Below are 17,235 nucleotides of genomic sequence, written 5' to 3'. Positions count from 1 at the left end.
ATGGGTTTGTGTGATTGGTTAATTTTATAATGCGACTCAATCAAGAGAGGGGACACACACGCAAGTAATATAATTTATTAAACATAAAACATACAATAAACCAAACAGGAACCAAACAGAATAAACCGAATCACAAACAGAACAAAAACACAGCACAAAAGGGAAACAGGGCAAAGATGTGACACAAATCATGACTTTACCTTATTTACCGACCAATCACGACTTTTCTTTATTTATCGACCACTCACAACTTTTCCTTGTTTGCTGACCAATTGCGACTTTTCCTTTATTTAGCGACCAATTGTGTGTCATTTTTTCTTATTTATCGACCAATCGTGACTTTCCCTTATTTATCGACCAATCACAACGTATCACAATACTCCAGTAGATACAGATACAGCATTTTAGTACTTAAATACAGTAGTGAAGTAAAAATAATACTTTAATGATGATTTACATTAATGATGAGTGAGAACATGTCACATCAAAGTGTTTTTTACCGACCAATCACGCCTTTTCTTTATTTATCGACCAATCACGACTTTCCTATATTTACCAACCAATCATGACTTTTCTTTATTTATTGACCAATCACAACTTTCCTTAATTAATTGACCAATCACATGGAGTACAAAAAATACTGCAGTAGGTACAGCATGAATGACCATCAAATTACAGCTCTGGTTAAAAATGTCTCTCTGCTCCCCGGAGCGCTCAGTGAGGGATGAAGCCAGGCAGGCCTTCTGTGCTCTGGATGTCCAGCAGCACCTGAGCACACAAACTGAGTCCCAGACAGCTCTGATGAACATACTGAGGCTTGTTTGGATACAGAAGCCCCTGTTCCATGACCCGTGTAGTGCACTACATAGGTAAAAGGGATCTATATGAGACATAGCCGATCTTAATAACCAAAACAATCCTATAACCTTACAACCACAAAAAAAAAAAATATATATATATATATATATATATATATATATATATATTGTATTGAGATTTTATTGGCTTGTATTGGTAAACTTTTAAACAAAAAAATATGAAAAGTGTGACATGCAAAAGTATTTAGCCCCACTATAATCAATACTTAGTAGAGCCACCTTTTGCTGCGATCACAGCTGCAAGTCTTTTGCGACTTGTTTCAACCAGCTTTGAGTTTCTAGAGACTGAGGTTTTTGTCCATTATTCTTTATAAAACAGCTGAAGCTCTACCAGGTTGGATAGAGAGCATCTGTGAACAGCAATTTTCATGTCCTTCTACAGAAGCTTAATGGAAATTAGGTCAGGACATTGACTGGGCCATTCTAACACATGAATATTCTTTAATCTAAAGCATTCCACTGTAGCTCTGACTGTATGTTTAGGGTCATTGTCTTTCTGGAAGGTGAATCTCCTTCCCAGTCTCAAGTCTTTTACAGCTTCCGAACAGGTTTTCTATTTCCAGGATTGTCCTGTATTAACGCCATCTATCTTTCCATCAACTCTGACCAGCTTCCCTGTCTCTGCTAAAGTGAAGAAGCATCCCCACAGCATGATGATGCCACCACCATGTTTCACAGTGGGGATTGTGTTAGAGTGATGAGCAGTGTTACTTTTCCACCACACGTAGTGCTTTGCATTTAGGTCAGAATGTAACTTTGGTTTCATCTGACCACAGCATGTTCCTCCACATGGTCGCTGTGTATTTAGCATCGATACAGCAGACCAGACATCGTCTTTTTCTCTCTCTCATTTATCCTATCTTTTAATCTCCCTTATTTTTTCTACCCTTTGATCTTTTTGTTCTGTTGTTTTTTCACATGCTTACTTTCTCTCACTGTTTTTCTCTTTGTATCTCTTTTTCAGTCACTTTTGCAAACTTTCTGTAGTTACTTCATTCTCACTCTCTCTTTCTTGTGCTTCTTCTCTCTCTCTCTCTCTCTCTCTATATATATATATATCCTGTGTTATACAGTTGAGTGTTAAAACTTCACAAGGCTGTAAAAATATAAATAATTCTATGGATGTGTGTGCGTGTGTGTGTGTGTGTGTATAAGAGTTTAACAGTTGTGTGTGCTATAGTTTAGCTGACTGAGTGTCAGATAAAATCCTGCAAATGGATGGTTTGAAACATTTACTACACACACACACACACACACACACACACTTAAAGTGGTTTTCCCTGTAGGCCTGTATCAACATGGGTGCTCTAATGCAGTATGTGGGGGGTGAGTGTGTGTCTTTTCATTCTATCTAGATTTTGTCTTATACGCTCTCTGTTTTATCTGTTTTTATCTTCTTTGAATATATAACCTCGTATTAATAAACACTGTATGATAAAATGTGTTAATAAAAAACCCTGATTAACACTGGATTTACATTTTAGTAGATATTAATAAACCCTCAAAAAACACTGAATTATAGCAAATATTAATAAGTTTACAGTTTATAATAACGGATATTAATATTCCATTTATAAAATGTTGATTATTATTAGTACATGTATGGATGTGGGTAGTATTGATCTGGTTCATCAGAGGATCAATAGAAGTGAACTGAAGTGTGAAATACAATCACATTCATGCGTTAACAGATTTACAACGGTAGAGAGTCAAACAAAATAAAAATAATCCCTCTCTCTCTTTTTCTCCATTCCTATCTCTCTCTCCATTCCTATCTCTCTCTCCATCCCTATCTCTCTCTCTCTTTCTCCATTCCTATCTCTCTCTCACACCTCCACCCTGATCTCTCACTCTCTGTCTCCTCCATCCCTATCTCTTTCTCTCTCTTTCTCCTCCATTCCTATATATTTTTCTGTTTCTCTCCTCCATCCCTATCTCTGTTTCTGTTTCTCTCCTCCATAACACTCTATCTCTCTTTCTCTTTCTCTCTCTCTCTCTGTTTCAGGTCAGTGAACATAAGCTGTGAGGAATGATAATATATCTTATAGGATCATTCTCAACCACTCAGTCGTGACGTGTGTGTGTGTGTGTCTGTGTGTGTCTTTCGTGACAGGAGTCTGATATTTATGGCCGTGGGATGCTGGGAAATTTATCCCATAATACACCTCGCCTTCGAGGATGTACTGACTAGAGATGAAGTACAGATACTTCCACACACACACACACACACACACACACACACACACACACACACACACACACGCTTGACTCCTTTGACTCCTGTTATAAAATAAGTCTTTTTCAATCAACACTGCATATTATAGTGTGAGTAATTTTATTTTTATTTTGGTACCTACAGTATTCATTAACTCTCTCTAACACACTCAGTTACAGATTACTAAACATCACTACCCTTGTAATGATGTTCCAGTGAACTCCTGCACCTATTATATACCAGTAATGTCAATAATATAAACTCCTATCCCAGTGATGTCACTTATCTAAAATCCTATCCCAGTGATGTCACTTATCTAAACTCCTATCCCAGTGATGTCACTAATCTCAAAACCTATCCCAGTGATGTCACTAATCTAAAATCCTATCCCAGTGGTGTCAATAATCTAAAATCCTATCCCAGTGATGTCACTAATCTCAAATCCTATCCCTGTGATGTCACTAATTATTATTCCAGTGAATAAACTTCTGCAGCTATTGTCAATGCTTTAATTAATAATTTTAAAGATGTTCCTATGAACTCCTATTCCAGTGATGTCACATCTCTAAACTCCTGCCACTATGATGTCACTCCTCTACAGTCCTATTCCAGGAATGTCACAAATCTAAAATCCTATCCTGATGATGTCACTAATCTCAAATCCTATCCCAGTGTTGACACACTTCTAAACTCCTGCCCCCTGTGAGGCAATTCTTACAAAATGTGTCTTTTGTTTTGTCTTAAGCACAGTGTGTGTGTGTGTGTGTGTATTGATGGACTGATTACAATTATTAATGTTGAGAGATAACAGCTGAGACAGAGGGAGGAGTGAAGGATGTTATTATATTATATTTAATTACATGATCAATAAAGCTGTTACTGCAACTCACAACTGATAACTGCCTCCACAACTCACTGTGAGTGTGTCTGTGTGTGTGTGTCATTCTTAAGAAAACAGGTATTTTCAATAAAGTGGCCAGTGGGTGGAATAACAAGGCATGGAGGTGTTTCCAGTAAAGTGACCAGTGACTGACTTGGAGGTAGAGGCTGAGTTTTGCAGTTGATGGAGATTTAGAAGCTACGCTGTGGGTTATGCTGATGTAAACGTCTGTTTAATGGTTTTTGGTTTAGAGCAAAAACAAGACGTGTCTTCTTTATAAAGCGTGTGGATTTAATTTCTCCAGTTCGACAGTGCTTGCTGTAGGCCTGAATGCATATAAGTGGATATTAGCGCCATTGTTATCGTTGCTGAAATGACTGTTTCGTGTCCCGAGGGAACGGGCAAATGGAAATGCAAAATCAGATCAAATTATGAAGCAGGGGTTCAGCGTAGCATCCTCACTGTTCAGTGTCCAGCCCAGGCTCAGTGTGGATAAAGTAAATTTAAATGTTATAATATCTGCAGATTACCTCAGAACCTGATTTCTCTTTATACAACACTGATTACCATCCTCACTTTCTACTTCATGTTTTTGTAATTCACTTTTTCTTTTATTATTATTTTTTTAAATTAGATATTCACCTCACATCACCTTCTCCTGTAGCATTAAACAGCCACATCCACACCACTGCAGTCTTGACTCATATAAGATCACTTTGGCTTGACTTAACTTAGTTTTAACTTACACTCGACCCCATACTCAACAATTACAAACTAAGAATTTACCCAGACTTCACTTCTACAGTCTCAATATTTACCTGAACTTGAATACTACAAAGTCTCAATCGTGATTGAAACTCAACCCCTACAGTCTCAATGTTTACTCAGACTTAATTACTACAGTATTAGTATTTATTCAGATTCAAATACTACAGTTGTAGTATTCACTCAAACGCAATTAGTACAGTTTTAATATTTACTCACTCAGTTACTACCATCTTAGTGTTTACTCACTCAATTACTACAGTCTCTGTATTTACTTACTCGTATACTACAATCTCCGTGTTTACTCCGACTCAATTACTACAGTCTTAGTATTTACTCAGACTCATTACTACAATCTCAGTATTTACTGACTCAGTTACTACAGTCTTTGTATTTACTCAGATCCAATTACTACAGTCTCAGTATTTACTTACTCGTATACTACACTCTCAGTGTTTACTCCGACTCAATTACTACAGTCTTAGTATTTACTCGGACTCAATTACTTCAGTCTTAGTATTAACTCAGACTCATTACTACAATCTCAGTATTTACTGACTCAGTTACTACAATGTGTGTGTGTGTGTGTGTGAAAAGGCTGCAGTTGCTTTATTCTAAACCTTGGGGAATAGATCAGTGGAAATAGTCCCCCACCACACACACGCATACACACTGCATGACAAACACACACACACACACACTGCATCACAAACACACACACAGAGAAGGAAGAGAGGAGATGCAGGGTGTAATCCATCTCTGTTATTGTGTGATGCTGTGTGTGTGTGTGTGTGTGTGTGTGTAAAAGAGAGAGAGAGAGAGAGAGATGAAGGTGTTTGATTGGTTCTTGTCTCGGCTCTTTCTGTCGGACGCTAAAGTGTTATTCCAGAGTGGACGGGATCGTGGCCGGGTGGCCGTGTTAGAGTTTGATGGATGGCCTTTATCAGGAAATGAATGCAGCGCATAAAGAATTTAAAGAGCGGTTCTCTTTCACTCCCTCTATGTCTCTTACCCCTGTGCCTCTCTCTCTCTCTCTCTCTCTCATTCTTCCACTACAGCTGACTGCAGATTAGCAGCTAGCGGCTAATGTGCTTCTGATTTTAGTACAAATGGGCAGATCAGAGTAAACTAATTTGATTACATTTATGCATGCACACACACAATTTTATATTGTGCTGTGTATAATCAGAAAGACCATCCCATTTTGTTTTCAATCCTCAGAGAGACTACCCAATGTTGTATATAAGACTGACCATTCCAGTGCAGTGTATCTCAGCCTATGTCTGAGAAAACATCTCAGTACTTTAGCAAGGAGACAATCCCCGTACTGTCTGTAATTAGAAAGGCCCTCCCAGTACGGTACATCATCATAGGGACCATCTTAGTGCTGTACACAATCTCCCTTTTATCTGAAAAAACCTCAGTCATTAATGGCCAAACAGCTGACAACACCCACTTGAGGATGCCCCACAGGTGCTCAATTAGGTTTATGTATGGAGACATACTTGGTCAGTCCGTTACCTTTACCTTCAGCTTCCTGAGCATGGCAGTTGTGCATCGTTATTGTGTTGGAAAACTGCTATTCAGACCAGTTTCCAGTTTATGTTTATCTGCTCTTATTCTACAGGCATAAGTTCTCATGAAGTAGCTGAATTAATTAATTAAAAGGAATGTCCACAAACATTTGGACATATCGAGTCTATAGAGTTGGGTGGCCTGATCGTAACCTTTGTCCTCAATTAAATAATGAAGTACATGTAAGCCTCAAACAGAACAACACATACCAACAAACAATACACACTAGACTGTGGCCCAATCGCATTTTCCCCCTTGGCCCTACCACTTTAACTCAAGTCAAGTCAAGAGGCTTTTATTGTCATTACATCTGAGTACAGGCACACAGTGTGACAAAATTGTGTTCCTCTGGAGCCATGGTGCAACATAGAACAACAAACAATAGACAACATAAAGTGCAAACGTGAAACGAATGTGTAACATAGAATTATAACATTACAATAAATACAATAAATACAGCAGACGAGACAGTTTAACAGACAGGTCAGTGCAGTACCGATACGGCACAATAAAATGTGCATAATGAGAATAATTTGCAGAGATGTGTAACATACTGTAACATGTAGAACATACATGATCACAGCAGTTACTGAGGTAGAGAGTTATAGTTTTATAGAATGAAGCAGCAAATATTGCTGATAGGTATAGAGACATTTCATTCTCTGTGCTCAGTGTGTGTGAATGTGTAGAATGATGTGTAGATTCAGTACAATCTTTGTGTGTTGGGTGGGGGGCTGTGGTGTTTAGCTCCGTCTGAGTTGAGGAGTCTGACTGCCTGGTGGAAGAAGCTGTTACAGAGTTTGGTAGTTAAGTCTCGAATGCACCGGTATCTATTGCCAAATGGTATCAGAGCGAAGAGTCTGTGTGAGGGATGAGTGGGGTCGTCCACACTGCTGGTGGCTTTGCGGATGCAGCGTGTAGTGTAGATCTCTGAGATGGAGGGTAGAGAGACTCCTCAGGGGAGATGATATTCTCAGCTGTCCTTACTATCTGCTGTAGGGTCTGTGATACGAGATGTAGCAGTTCCCAAACCAGACTGTAATGCAGGTGCTTAAGATGCTTTCTACAGTCCCTGACTAGGACTCTTAGCACGATTTATGTTAGGCTGGAGGGATAGGTTAGGGAAGGTGTTAGGGCTACATGGTCCTTTAAACACAGTTTTTTTTGTTCAGAGAAACACTTAAGACAGAGGACTGTGAGAGTCACTGGCAAGATGGCGACACAAGCGAATAAAGAAACAAATTTGAGTATTTTCCTTTTTAAAATTAAGATTATCACTATGTTTCCATAGTGTAAAGTGTGTAGTTTCAATGTTGTATGGCCATTTTCTTCATAACAAGCACAAAGCTAGCTAACTTTCCTGTTCCACCTTAAATGGTGCAACAGATGCCAGAAGCTGCAGCATTTAAGGTGGAATGGAAAAATTTAATAAAATAATAGCTAATAAAAGTTAATTTCAGCTCCCTGTCACAGAGGAATTAAGGCAATAGACAATAAGAATCAACTCTTGCACCACCTGTCCCATTTTCTGAAAACATACAATTAAGCCTAAAGTAAACTAGTTAAGCAGCAGCAGTTAGGTTGCTGAACTTTAGTGCTCCAGTTTTATAGCTATGTATCTGTATCAGGCGCTTGAAGGGTTTCCCAATTCTTTTATTGGGAGGGAGGATTTCACCCCTTTCATGTTGGAACAGTTACACTCAGAATTAAGGGGTAGGGTATTGAAAAGAAATGGGTGTGGGCTAAGATTGGTAAAGTGAATTTGGATGTAAATGCATTATAAATGGCTGTCTATAAGGTGTGTGTTTATGAGGTGTGTGTGCGAGCAGTGTATGCTACATTAGAGCTGCAGCACTAATCTATAAATACACTCATTAAATATACACTACAGTCAGCATGTAGCCCATCACTAACACACCATACCTCTCTCTCTATCTCTCTACCTGCCTCCCACTCTCTCTCTTTCTCTCTCAGCACAACTTTACCTCTCTCTCTCTCTGTGTCTCTCTCTTCAGATGAACACTCTGCTCTAATTGAAAAGAGATGTAGAGAGACATGAACAGAGAGAGAGTAAGCGAGAGAGCGAGCGAGGTTGTGCATTAACAGGCCTTTTAGATTAATGTTCTTTTTACGGTAATGGTCTTATTTGGGGCCGTTTATGAGCAGCGTGGAGAGTGTGTGTGTGTGTGTGTGTAAAGGAAGAGGACAGAGTAGTAATGCACAAAATGTGCAGATGAAAGATGGAGAGAAAGAAGAATGAAGAAGAAAGGCATTTTAGGGACAAGCAGCTGTAGATCTGCTTCAGGCACTGTGTGTGTGTGTGTGTGTTTTCTTCTTCTGTTTTGTTCTAGCACATTGTCATCCTAGAGACAGAGAGAGAGTTTAAAGAGAGAGGGACTAAAAGAAAGAAAAGAGAGACCGTGAAGAAGAAACATGGGGAGAAATTAGATGCAATGTGAAAAGTGAGAGAGAGCGAGAGAGATAGATATAAAGAAAAGAGAAGAGATAATGAGAGACAGATGAAAGAGGGAAAGAGATACAAAGAGAGGGGGAGAAGGAGAGACATGCAGAGAAATTAGATGCTTAAAGAAGTAAGGTTGGGCAAAATAGTGATGAAGAGAGCGAAAGAGTGTGTGAGAGAACAAAACATGGGGTAGAAAAGAGATACATAGAGAAAATGTGTGAGAGAAAACAAGAGACATGGGGAAGAAATGAGATACACAGAGAAAGGTGAGGCAGAAAGAGAAAACAAGAAAGATGGAGAAATTAGATACATTAAGAAAATTGTGTGAGAGGGAGTGAGAAAACGAGAGACATGGGGAGAAATGAGATACACAGAGAAAAGTGAGGGAGAGAATAAAAACAAGAAAGATGGAGAAATTAGATACATGAAGAAAATTGTGTGAGAGGCGGAGAATGAGAGACATGGGAGAACAATTAGATACATAGATAAAAATGAGAGTGGGGGAGAAAATACATACATAGAGAAAATGTGTGTGTAAGAGAGAGTGGGTAACGAGAGACATGGAGGAGAAAAGAGACAACATAGATAAACGCGAGAGGGGAAAACGAGACACGGGGGAGAAATGAAATACATAGAGAAAAGTGAGTGAGAGAGGGGAGGGAGTAATTAATAGTAAAATGATGCAAAGGAAATGGTGCCCTTGTGTGTGATTGAACAATGACACTGCATAAACAGCTCTTTCTTCCTCTTTCACAGATGTGTGTGCACTCACACACACACACACACACACACACTGTAATTCAGTCTAATTTGTCAGATTTGCAGCAGGAAGTCATTTGTTAGCAATTATGTTAAATGGTGTTTAATGTTTTGGACGGAATGATCTCCTCGTTAGTAATTATGATCCGACTCATCATCGTTAATGCTAATTACTCACCCCCAACCACAATGCATCACTCCAAAATGAACACATCACACACCTGCCCACCTGGCATAACCTGCTACTGAGATTTAAAGAGGCAGTTCAGCAGAAATCCACTAGAGCAGCAACACCTGTAGAGGGAAGTACAGGGTAATGTTTGTTTTAACAGGTGCAGTAACACATTTAGAGAGCAGTACTGAGTAATGTTTGTTCTGATAGGTCCAGTAGTAACATTGGTTTTAACAGGTGCAGTAACACCTCTAGCAAACAGTAGTGAGTAATGTTTGTCCTAACAGGTGCAGTAACACATTTAAAGGGCAGTAGTGAGTAATGCATCAGAAAACACTAGTGACATTTGTTCTAGAAGATGCAGTATCACCTTTAGAGGGCAGTAGAGAGTAATGTTTGTTTTGACAGGTGCAGTAACATTAAAAGTAATATTTGTTTAATAATGTTATTAAAGCATTGAAGAATAATATAACATCCGATTTTACTGTATAAATGTGTTATTAAGGCATTACTGTGCCCCTAGCCTGTATACTACTGGGTAATGGTCCCCATGAGATACACACTCTCTCTCTCTCTTACACACACACACACACACACACACACACACACACACAAATGAACCTATAGAAAATTCCACTATCCGTCCACTGCAGTTCAAAACACTAAAGCCCTACCACACCTCATAGAGAGAGAGAGAGAGAGAGAGAGAGAGAGAGAGAGGGAGAGGGAGGGGGGAAAGAGAGAAAGAGCTGGGGGGGACTGTAACTGCAGTAGGATGCTCCTTGAATAAAGAACAGAGCTTTAGGGCTGGACACACACACACACCCACACACACAGGGTGTCTTATCTCGTGTGGGTTTATTTAGTGAGGGAGAAGTGCTGAAGCTCATCACACACCCCAAATTAATTATGATAGAGTGAGAGAAAGAAAAGGGGGGGGGGGGGATTTGTGTTGATACACTTAAAGCGTCTATATGAGTTTATAAGCCAGAAATAGTCGTAATTTAGTTTTATATCATCGTCTCTTTATTACTTAAAATCAATAGGTTTCTATTTTTGCACTTTTAACACCGATATATACTCTCTGTAAATCACCAAACTGCTGCAGGCTGAATTGGTGGAGCTAAACTTTTTTTGGCTGAATGAGTGGAGTTTAAACTGTTGTAGAATGAATGGGTGGAGCTAAACTGCTGTAGAATGAATGGGTGGAGGTAATTCGCGGTAGGCTGGATAGGCGGAGCTAAACTTCTTTTGGCTGAGCTAATCTGCTGTAGAATGAATGGGGCGCATGATCTGCTGTTTAATGAATGGGTGGAGCTAACCCATTGCCCTCTTAATAGATATATACAAATTTTAATAAAATACATTAATTTTCAATGGGCATATATGCAGCTGAAATAGGGAGCCTAGGGCATCCTAAATTTATCAACATTAACATTTTAATATAACATATAATAAAAATGTGTTTTGGGGAGGGGGGTTGAGCTAAGCTTTTGTCCTTTTATTTTTTTCCCCTTGCATTACTTTTACTTTCATACTTTAAGTAGTTTTAAAACCACTACTTTTATACTTTTACTTAAAGAATAAATAGCTTGAGTTGATACTTTAACTTCTACAAAAGTATTTTAAACCCTAGTATCTATACTTCTACCTACAGAGTAATGAATGGGAATTTGTCAGGTCAACACGGTTTGTTAATCTCAGTATTGTGAATAATTAAAGAGCTGATACTGCAGCTTCACACCGTAAAACTCTTCGTTATACACTCATAAATACCAGTTAATAAACTGTGTAAGTTATTATCTGAACTGGTTTAGTTTAAGATTTACCACATTTATTGAATGATTTTTTGAATATTTCTGATTATAATCAATCAGTCCGAGTGTGGGCGGAGACGCAGCTGCTAAAAATAGTTCCATTAGATAAAGATGCCTGAGTCAGCGGCAGGCCTGCCAACATGCACCACAGCAGGGGCGAGAGAGAGGGAGAGAAAGAGAGACTAATGGGTGCTGATGGTGGGTGTGTAGATGTTTATATAGTTCAGGCTGGTTAATTGATTATAGTAATGAATTGGGATTAACTGAATTTATACTGTGGTGTTATTAGAGCCGTATGTTCTGTTAGAGCAGTCTGAGCGCCCTCATGCAGAAATCTGAATTATAGCAGTATATACTTTCTTAAACATATAACATAAATCAGAATATGCAGAAGTTGGTAATATACAACACATATATTTTGTCAGACATTGAAGTGAATGTTATATATACAGTACCATTCATAAGTTTGGACAGACCTTAAATTCTGTTTTTTTTTTCATTATTTTTTAAGTAAGAAAAACAATCCTCAAAGTAGCACCTTTTGCTTAGATGACAGCTTTGTAATCTCAGCATTTTCTCAGTCAGCTTTATGAAGCAGAGTCACCTGAAATGGTTTCAGTTAACAGCTGTGCCTCGTCAAGAGTTAATTATTGAATGCTTTGCCTCTTAATGTGTTTAAGAGCATCAGTTGTGAAATTGTGAAGAGGTAGAGTTGGTATACAGTGAATAGCTGTGTTTGAGTAATGTTCTAATCCATATTATATTAAGAACTATTTTAAAAAAGTAATAAAAAAAAAATACCTTAAGAAATGAAGGTCAGTCATTCCGTAACATGTCAAGAACTTTGTAAGTATTCTCAATGATGATGAAACTGGTACTCATCAGGACCGCCCCAGGAAAGGAAGAGTGAGAGTTCCCTCTGTTGCACAGGATATATTAATCAGAGTTACCAGACTCAGAAACCACAACAACACAGATTAGAGCCCCTAAATGCTTCACAGAGTATTTTGGTTTCTTAAACACTTTTAAGTTCCTTCATAGACTGGATCACTTCACCAGGCTTCTATTACTTGTTCACTTTTCACGTGGATGAAATTATGTTTATGGGAGGACTTATAGACCACTTGAAAAATATGTTTTCAACAATAAAGAGCCTGGTAGATCCATTAGCCTCGTAGTTTCAGTGATGATTGGGGTGCTTACATTACCTACTAGGGGTGGGAATCTTTTACTATCTCACGATTCGATTCGATTCCGATTTTGGGGGCCACGATTCGATTCAAAATCGATTTTTGATTCAAAACGATTTGATTTATAAAAATTTATTGAAAACTTATTGAAAAAAAAGCCTCCAAAATATACACTGGTCCTGGAGAAGGTAATGTGTTACAAAAACAATAAAATGTGCAGGAATGTGGGTCTTCAGTGACAGAGGAATCACTGGGATATCACAATGACGTTAATGAACAATAAATAAATAATAAATAACACTGCTTTATTACCAGGCTACTAGCGGTGGTGTGTAGGTGACGCTGCTGGGCTGATGTGATGATGAAAGTTCAGGAGCAGCTGCTGATTAACTAGTTAATTTTAGGCCGTTGTATTTCTTCAGAAAGGGGGCAGGAGGTGGAGAAATTAATTCATATTGTCCATTCCTTAATTCCTCTGTGATGAGGAGCTGAAATTAGCTCTGATTAGCTTATTGTTATTTTTCCGTTCCGCCTTAAATGCTGCAGCCCGCTGCCACCTGTAGCGTTATTTAAGGTGGAACTGGAAAGTTAGCTAGCTAACAGAAACTGAAACTAACTACTAGCGATCTTTTTTATGCTTGTTATGAAGCATTCTGCCATAAAACATTAAAACTACACGTTAATCTAAGGTAATATAGTGCTTGTTCTGCCATCTTACCGGTGATTCTCTTACACCTACGCTCTGTGTGGGTCTGACGGTAAGTTCAAACTGCAGCGGCCACGGTCGCTTTGGGCAGTGGGAAGCGGAGCGAAAAACGCTTCGTGCCGCTGCAGTGTGAACTTACCGTGAGGGGTAGGGCCAAGGGAAGAAATGGGATTGGACCTTAGAATCGATTTTGGGACATTTTAAATCGATTCTGAATCGTAGTAAATGAGAATCAAGATTCTTATGTGAATCGATTTTTTGGCACACCTCTATTACCTACTACCTACTACTATGCTTACATTACCTACTACCATTGTTGCATTAGTGTTATCTCCAGTTACAGCTGGTGGACATGCTATATTGTCAGGGCTTTTAAGTTAACTGGTTAATAAGTGATATATATATGTATACATGTGCAGCTTTAAAGTGGTGGTGAAGATCATGTTTAGTCTAAAAGACAGACTGGCGTCACAACTCTGACCTGTGTGTGTGTGTGTGTGTGTGCGCTGCTACAGGCATTGAGATACAGATACGCAAGGTCATGGATAGCAGATACCTACACACACAGGCTTCTATATTAATGGAATTCAGGCTGAGAAATGTGCTAATTAGTAGAGTTAGAGACTTTTGAGACCTTTCAGATGCTTAAGAAATAAAGCCACAGTTAATTATCATTCAGGAACCCATCTCCACCACTTACACATTGCTCAATTGTGGGTGTGTATGTGTGGGTGTGTGTCTAAGCCATCTGGTGGTCTTAGGTGAGACCTGATTAAATTTGACAAAAACTTGGTTAATTTGACAACTAACAACTGCACACACACACACACACACACACTGTGCTTTTAGATATTTATTGCAGTCACATTAAAGTGATAATATGCAGTTAGCGCTCATAGATAATCCAATCATAAATCATCTGTCATAGCTAATCTACATCCATTGAAGATCCACAGCCTCCTGAGGATCCGCCTACTGTCGCAGGAGACTTTTCTCCACTAGGTTCAGTAGCACTGGATTCAGATAAGTACTGTCAGTACTGAAACACAGCAGAAACAGCAGTGCAGTACTGAAACAGTCCAGGAACAGCAGTGCAGAACTGAAAAGAACCAGAAAGAGCAGTGCAGTACTGAAACCCTCCAAGAACAGCAGTGCAGTACTGAAAAGAACAAGAAAGAGCAGTGTGGTATTGAAACTCTTCAAGAACAGCAGTGCAGTACTGAAAAGAACAAGAAAGAGCAGTGTGGTATTGAAACTCTTCAAGAGCAGCAGTGCAGAACTGAAACACTCTAGGAACAGCAGTGCAGTACTGAAACAATCCAAGAGCAGCAGTGCAGTACTAAAACCCTCCAAAAGCAGCAGTGCAGTACTAAAACCCTCCAAAAGCAGCAGTGCAGTACTGAAACCCTCCGAAAGCAGCAGTGCAGTACTGAAACCCTCCAAAAGCAGCAGTGCAGTACTGAAACCCTCCAAAAGCAGCAGTGCAGTACTGAAACCCTCCAAAAGCAGCAGTGCAGTACTGAAACCCTCCAAAAGCAGCAGTGCAGTACTGAAACCCTCCAAAAGCAGCAGTGCAGTACTGAAACCCTCCAAGAGCAGCAGTGCAGTACTGAAACAGTCCAAAAGCAGCAGTGCAGTACTGAAATCCTCCAAGAGCAGCAGTGCAGTACTGAAACACAGCAGAAACAGCAGTGCAGTACTTAAAACAGTCCAAGAACAACAGTGCAGTACTAAAACCCTCAAAGAGCAGCAGTGCAGAACTAAAAAGAACCAGAAAGAGCAGTGCAGTACTGGAACACTCTAGGAACAACAGTGCAGTACTGAAATCCTCCAAGAGCAGCAGTGCAGTACTGAAAAGAACCAGAAAGAGCAGTGTAGTACTAAAACACTCCAAGAGCAGCAGTGCAGTACTGAAACAGTCCAAAAGCAGCAGTGCAGTACTGAAACAGTCCAAAAGCAGCAGTGCAGTACTAAAACCCTCCAAGAGCAGCAGTGCAGAGCTAAACAGAACCAGAAAGTGCAGTGCAGTACTGAAACCCTCCAAGAGCAGCAGTGCAGTACTGAAACCCGCCAAGAGCAGCAGTGCAGTACTGAAACCCGCCAAGAGCAGCAGTGCAGTACTGAAACCCACCAAGAGCAGCAGTGCAGTACTGAAACCCGCCAAGAGCAGCAGTGCAGTACTGAAACCCTCCAAGAGCAGCAATGCAGTACTAAAACCCTCCAAAAGCAGCAGTGTAGTACTAAAACCCTCCAAGAGCAGCAGTGCAGTACTGAAACCCGCCAAGAGCAGCAGTGCAGTACTGAAAAGAACCAGAAAGAGCAGTGCAGTACTGAAACCCTCCAAAAGCAGCAGTGCAGTACTGAATCAGTCCAGGAACAGCAGTGCAGTACAGAAACAATAACAGCGCTATTGGTACTGAAAGACTTTAGTAATAGCACTACAGTACCAAAACATTTTTGTTCCAGAAGTGCAGTACTGGAAACCATTTCATAACACTAAAACACTCTGTACACAGTTCAGAAATAGCAGTTCAATACAGAAACACTCCAGTTTGGATGATCTAGAACCAGGTCATGCTCTGAAGCTAGAGCTGTTTATCAGGTTGATGTAGCGAGAGACAGGACTCCATAAACATGGGGTAGAATTACGGCCCAATGCATTGTGTGATGTACTGTGTACTGGTATTTGTCCTTGACAGGATGCGCGTGTGTGTATGTGTGTGTGTGCGCGCTCGTGTGTCTGTGTGGCTGCAGTATACACTGTGGGTGGGCTTTGCTATCAACCTACACAATAAGATGACACTTGACTGTTACCTGCCTGTATATCAGAACAGAGAGATGGGGAGGAGAGATGATAAAAGGAAAGGGAAAAGGAGATAGAGAAAAAGAGTGAGAGAGAGAGAGAAAGAAAGGGAGAGAGAGAAAGATAAAGAGAGAAAGAGGGGATTAGAGAGTGGTCCTGACTCTTTCAGATGAGGTGGGGGATTAAAGACATTTTTGGCAGACTCTCAATTCCTTGGTCAATAAATATGGTGTCCTATACCCACCTTGACGTGTGAGTGTGTGTGTGTGTGAGAGTGTGTGTGAGAGTGTGTGTGAGAGTGTGTGTGAGAGTGTGTGTGAGAGTGTGTGTGAGAGTGTGTGTGTGTGTGAGTGTGTGTGTGTGAGTGTGTGTGTGTGAGTGTGTGTGTGTGAGTGTGTGTGTGAGTGTGTGTGAGTGTGTGTGAGTGTGTGTGAGTGTGTGTGAGTGTGTAGCCTTGAGGGTTGTGAGTGTGTGTGAGTGTGTGTGAGTGTGTGTGAGTGTGTGTGTGTGAGAGTGTGTAGCCTTGAGGGTTCCTGGCTTTCATACGTCACTAGTCAAGTGCACTATTTAAAGGGGAACTCCACCAACTTTCCAAAATTCTCGGAATGATTAAACACATATGGTATTTTTTTATGAATACTGACTGCCCACCTGTCTGACCCGATACCGATGGATGTTGGACCCTCAGGCTCTCATGTCCCCTGTCTGGCCAGACTGAAAGTTTCTGAAGTCAGCTCATTTTATTACGAAATGAATTACATTTCTATGAAATTGCAGTAACAGAGATCAGCCTTGTTTGCTTTGTTTCCCCTGAGATGAACCAAAGCTCTTGTCCAGACCAGAAAATAAAAGTTCACTAACATCACTAATGTTAGCTTACTGGCTAACAGCTAATTAAATCACATTGTTTTTAGGCTTTAAACATCAGACATCACAGAAGTTTGTACTTCTGTGGTTTAAAGTAGTGTCTGTTAATGAAACCAACAACACAATAGCACCAAATGATCAATA

The sequence above is a fragment of the Astyanax mexicanus genome, chromosome 18 (assembly GCF_023375975.1).
Source record: "Astyanax mexicanus isolate ESR-SI-001 chromosome 18, AstMex3_surface, whole genome shotgun sequence".
NCBI classification, from domain to species: Eukaryota; Metazoa; Chordata; class Actinopteri; order Characiformes; family Acestrorhamphidae; genus Astyanax; species Astyanax mexicanus.
This window is presented reverse-complemented; position numbering follows the sequence as displayed.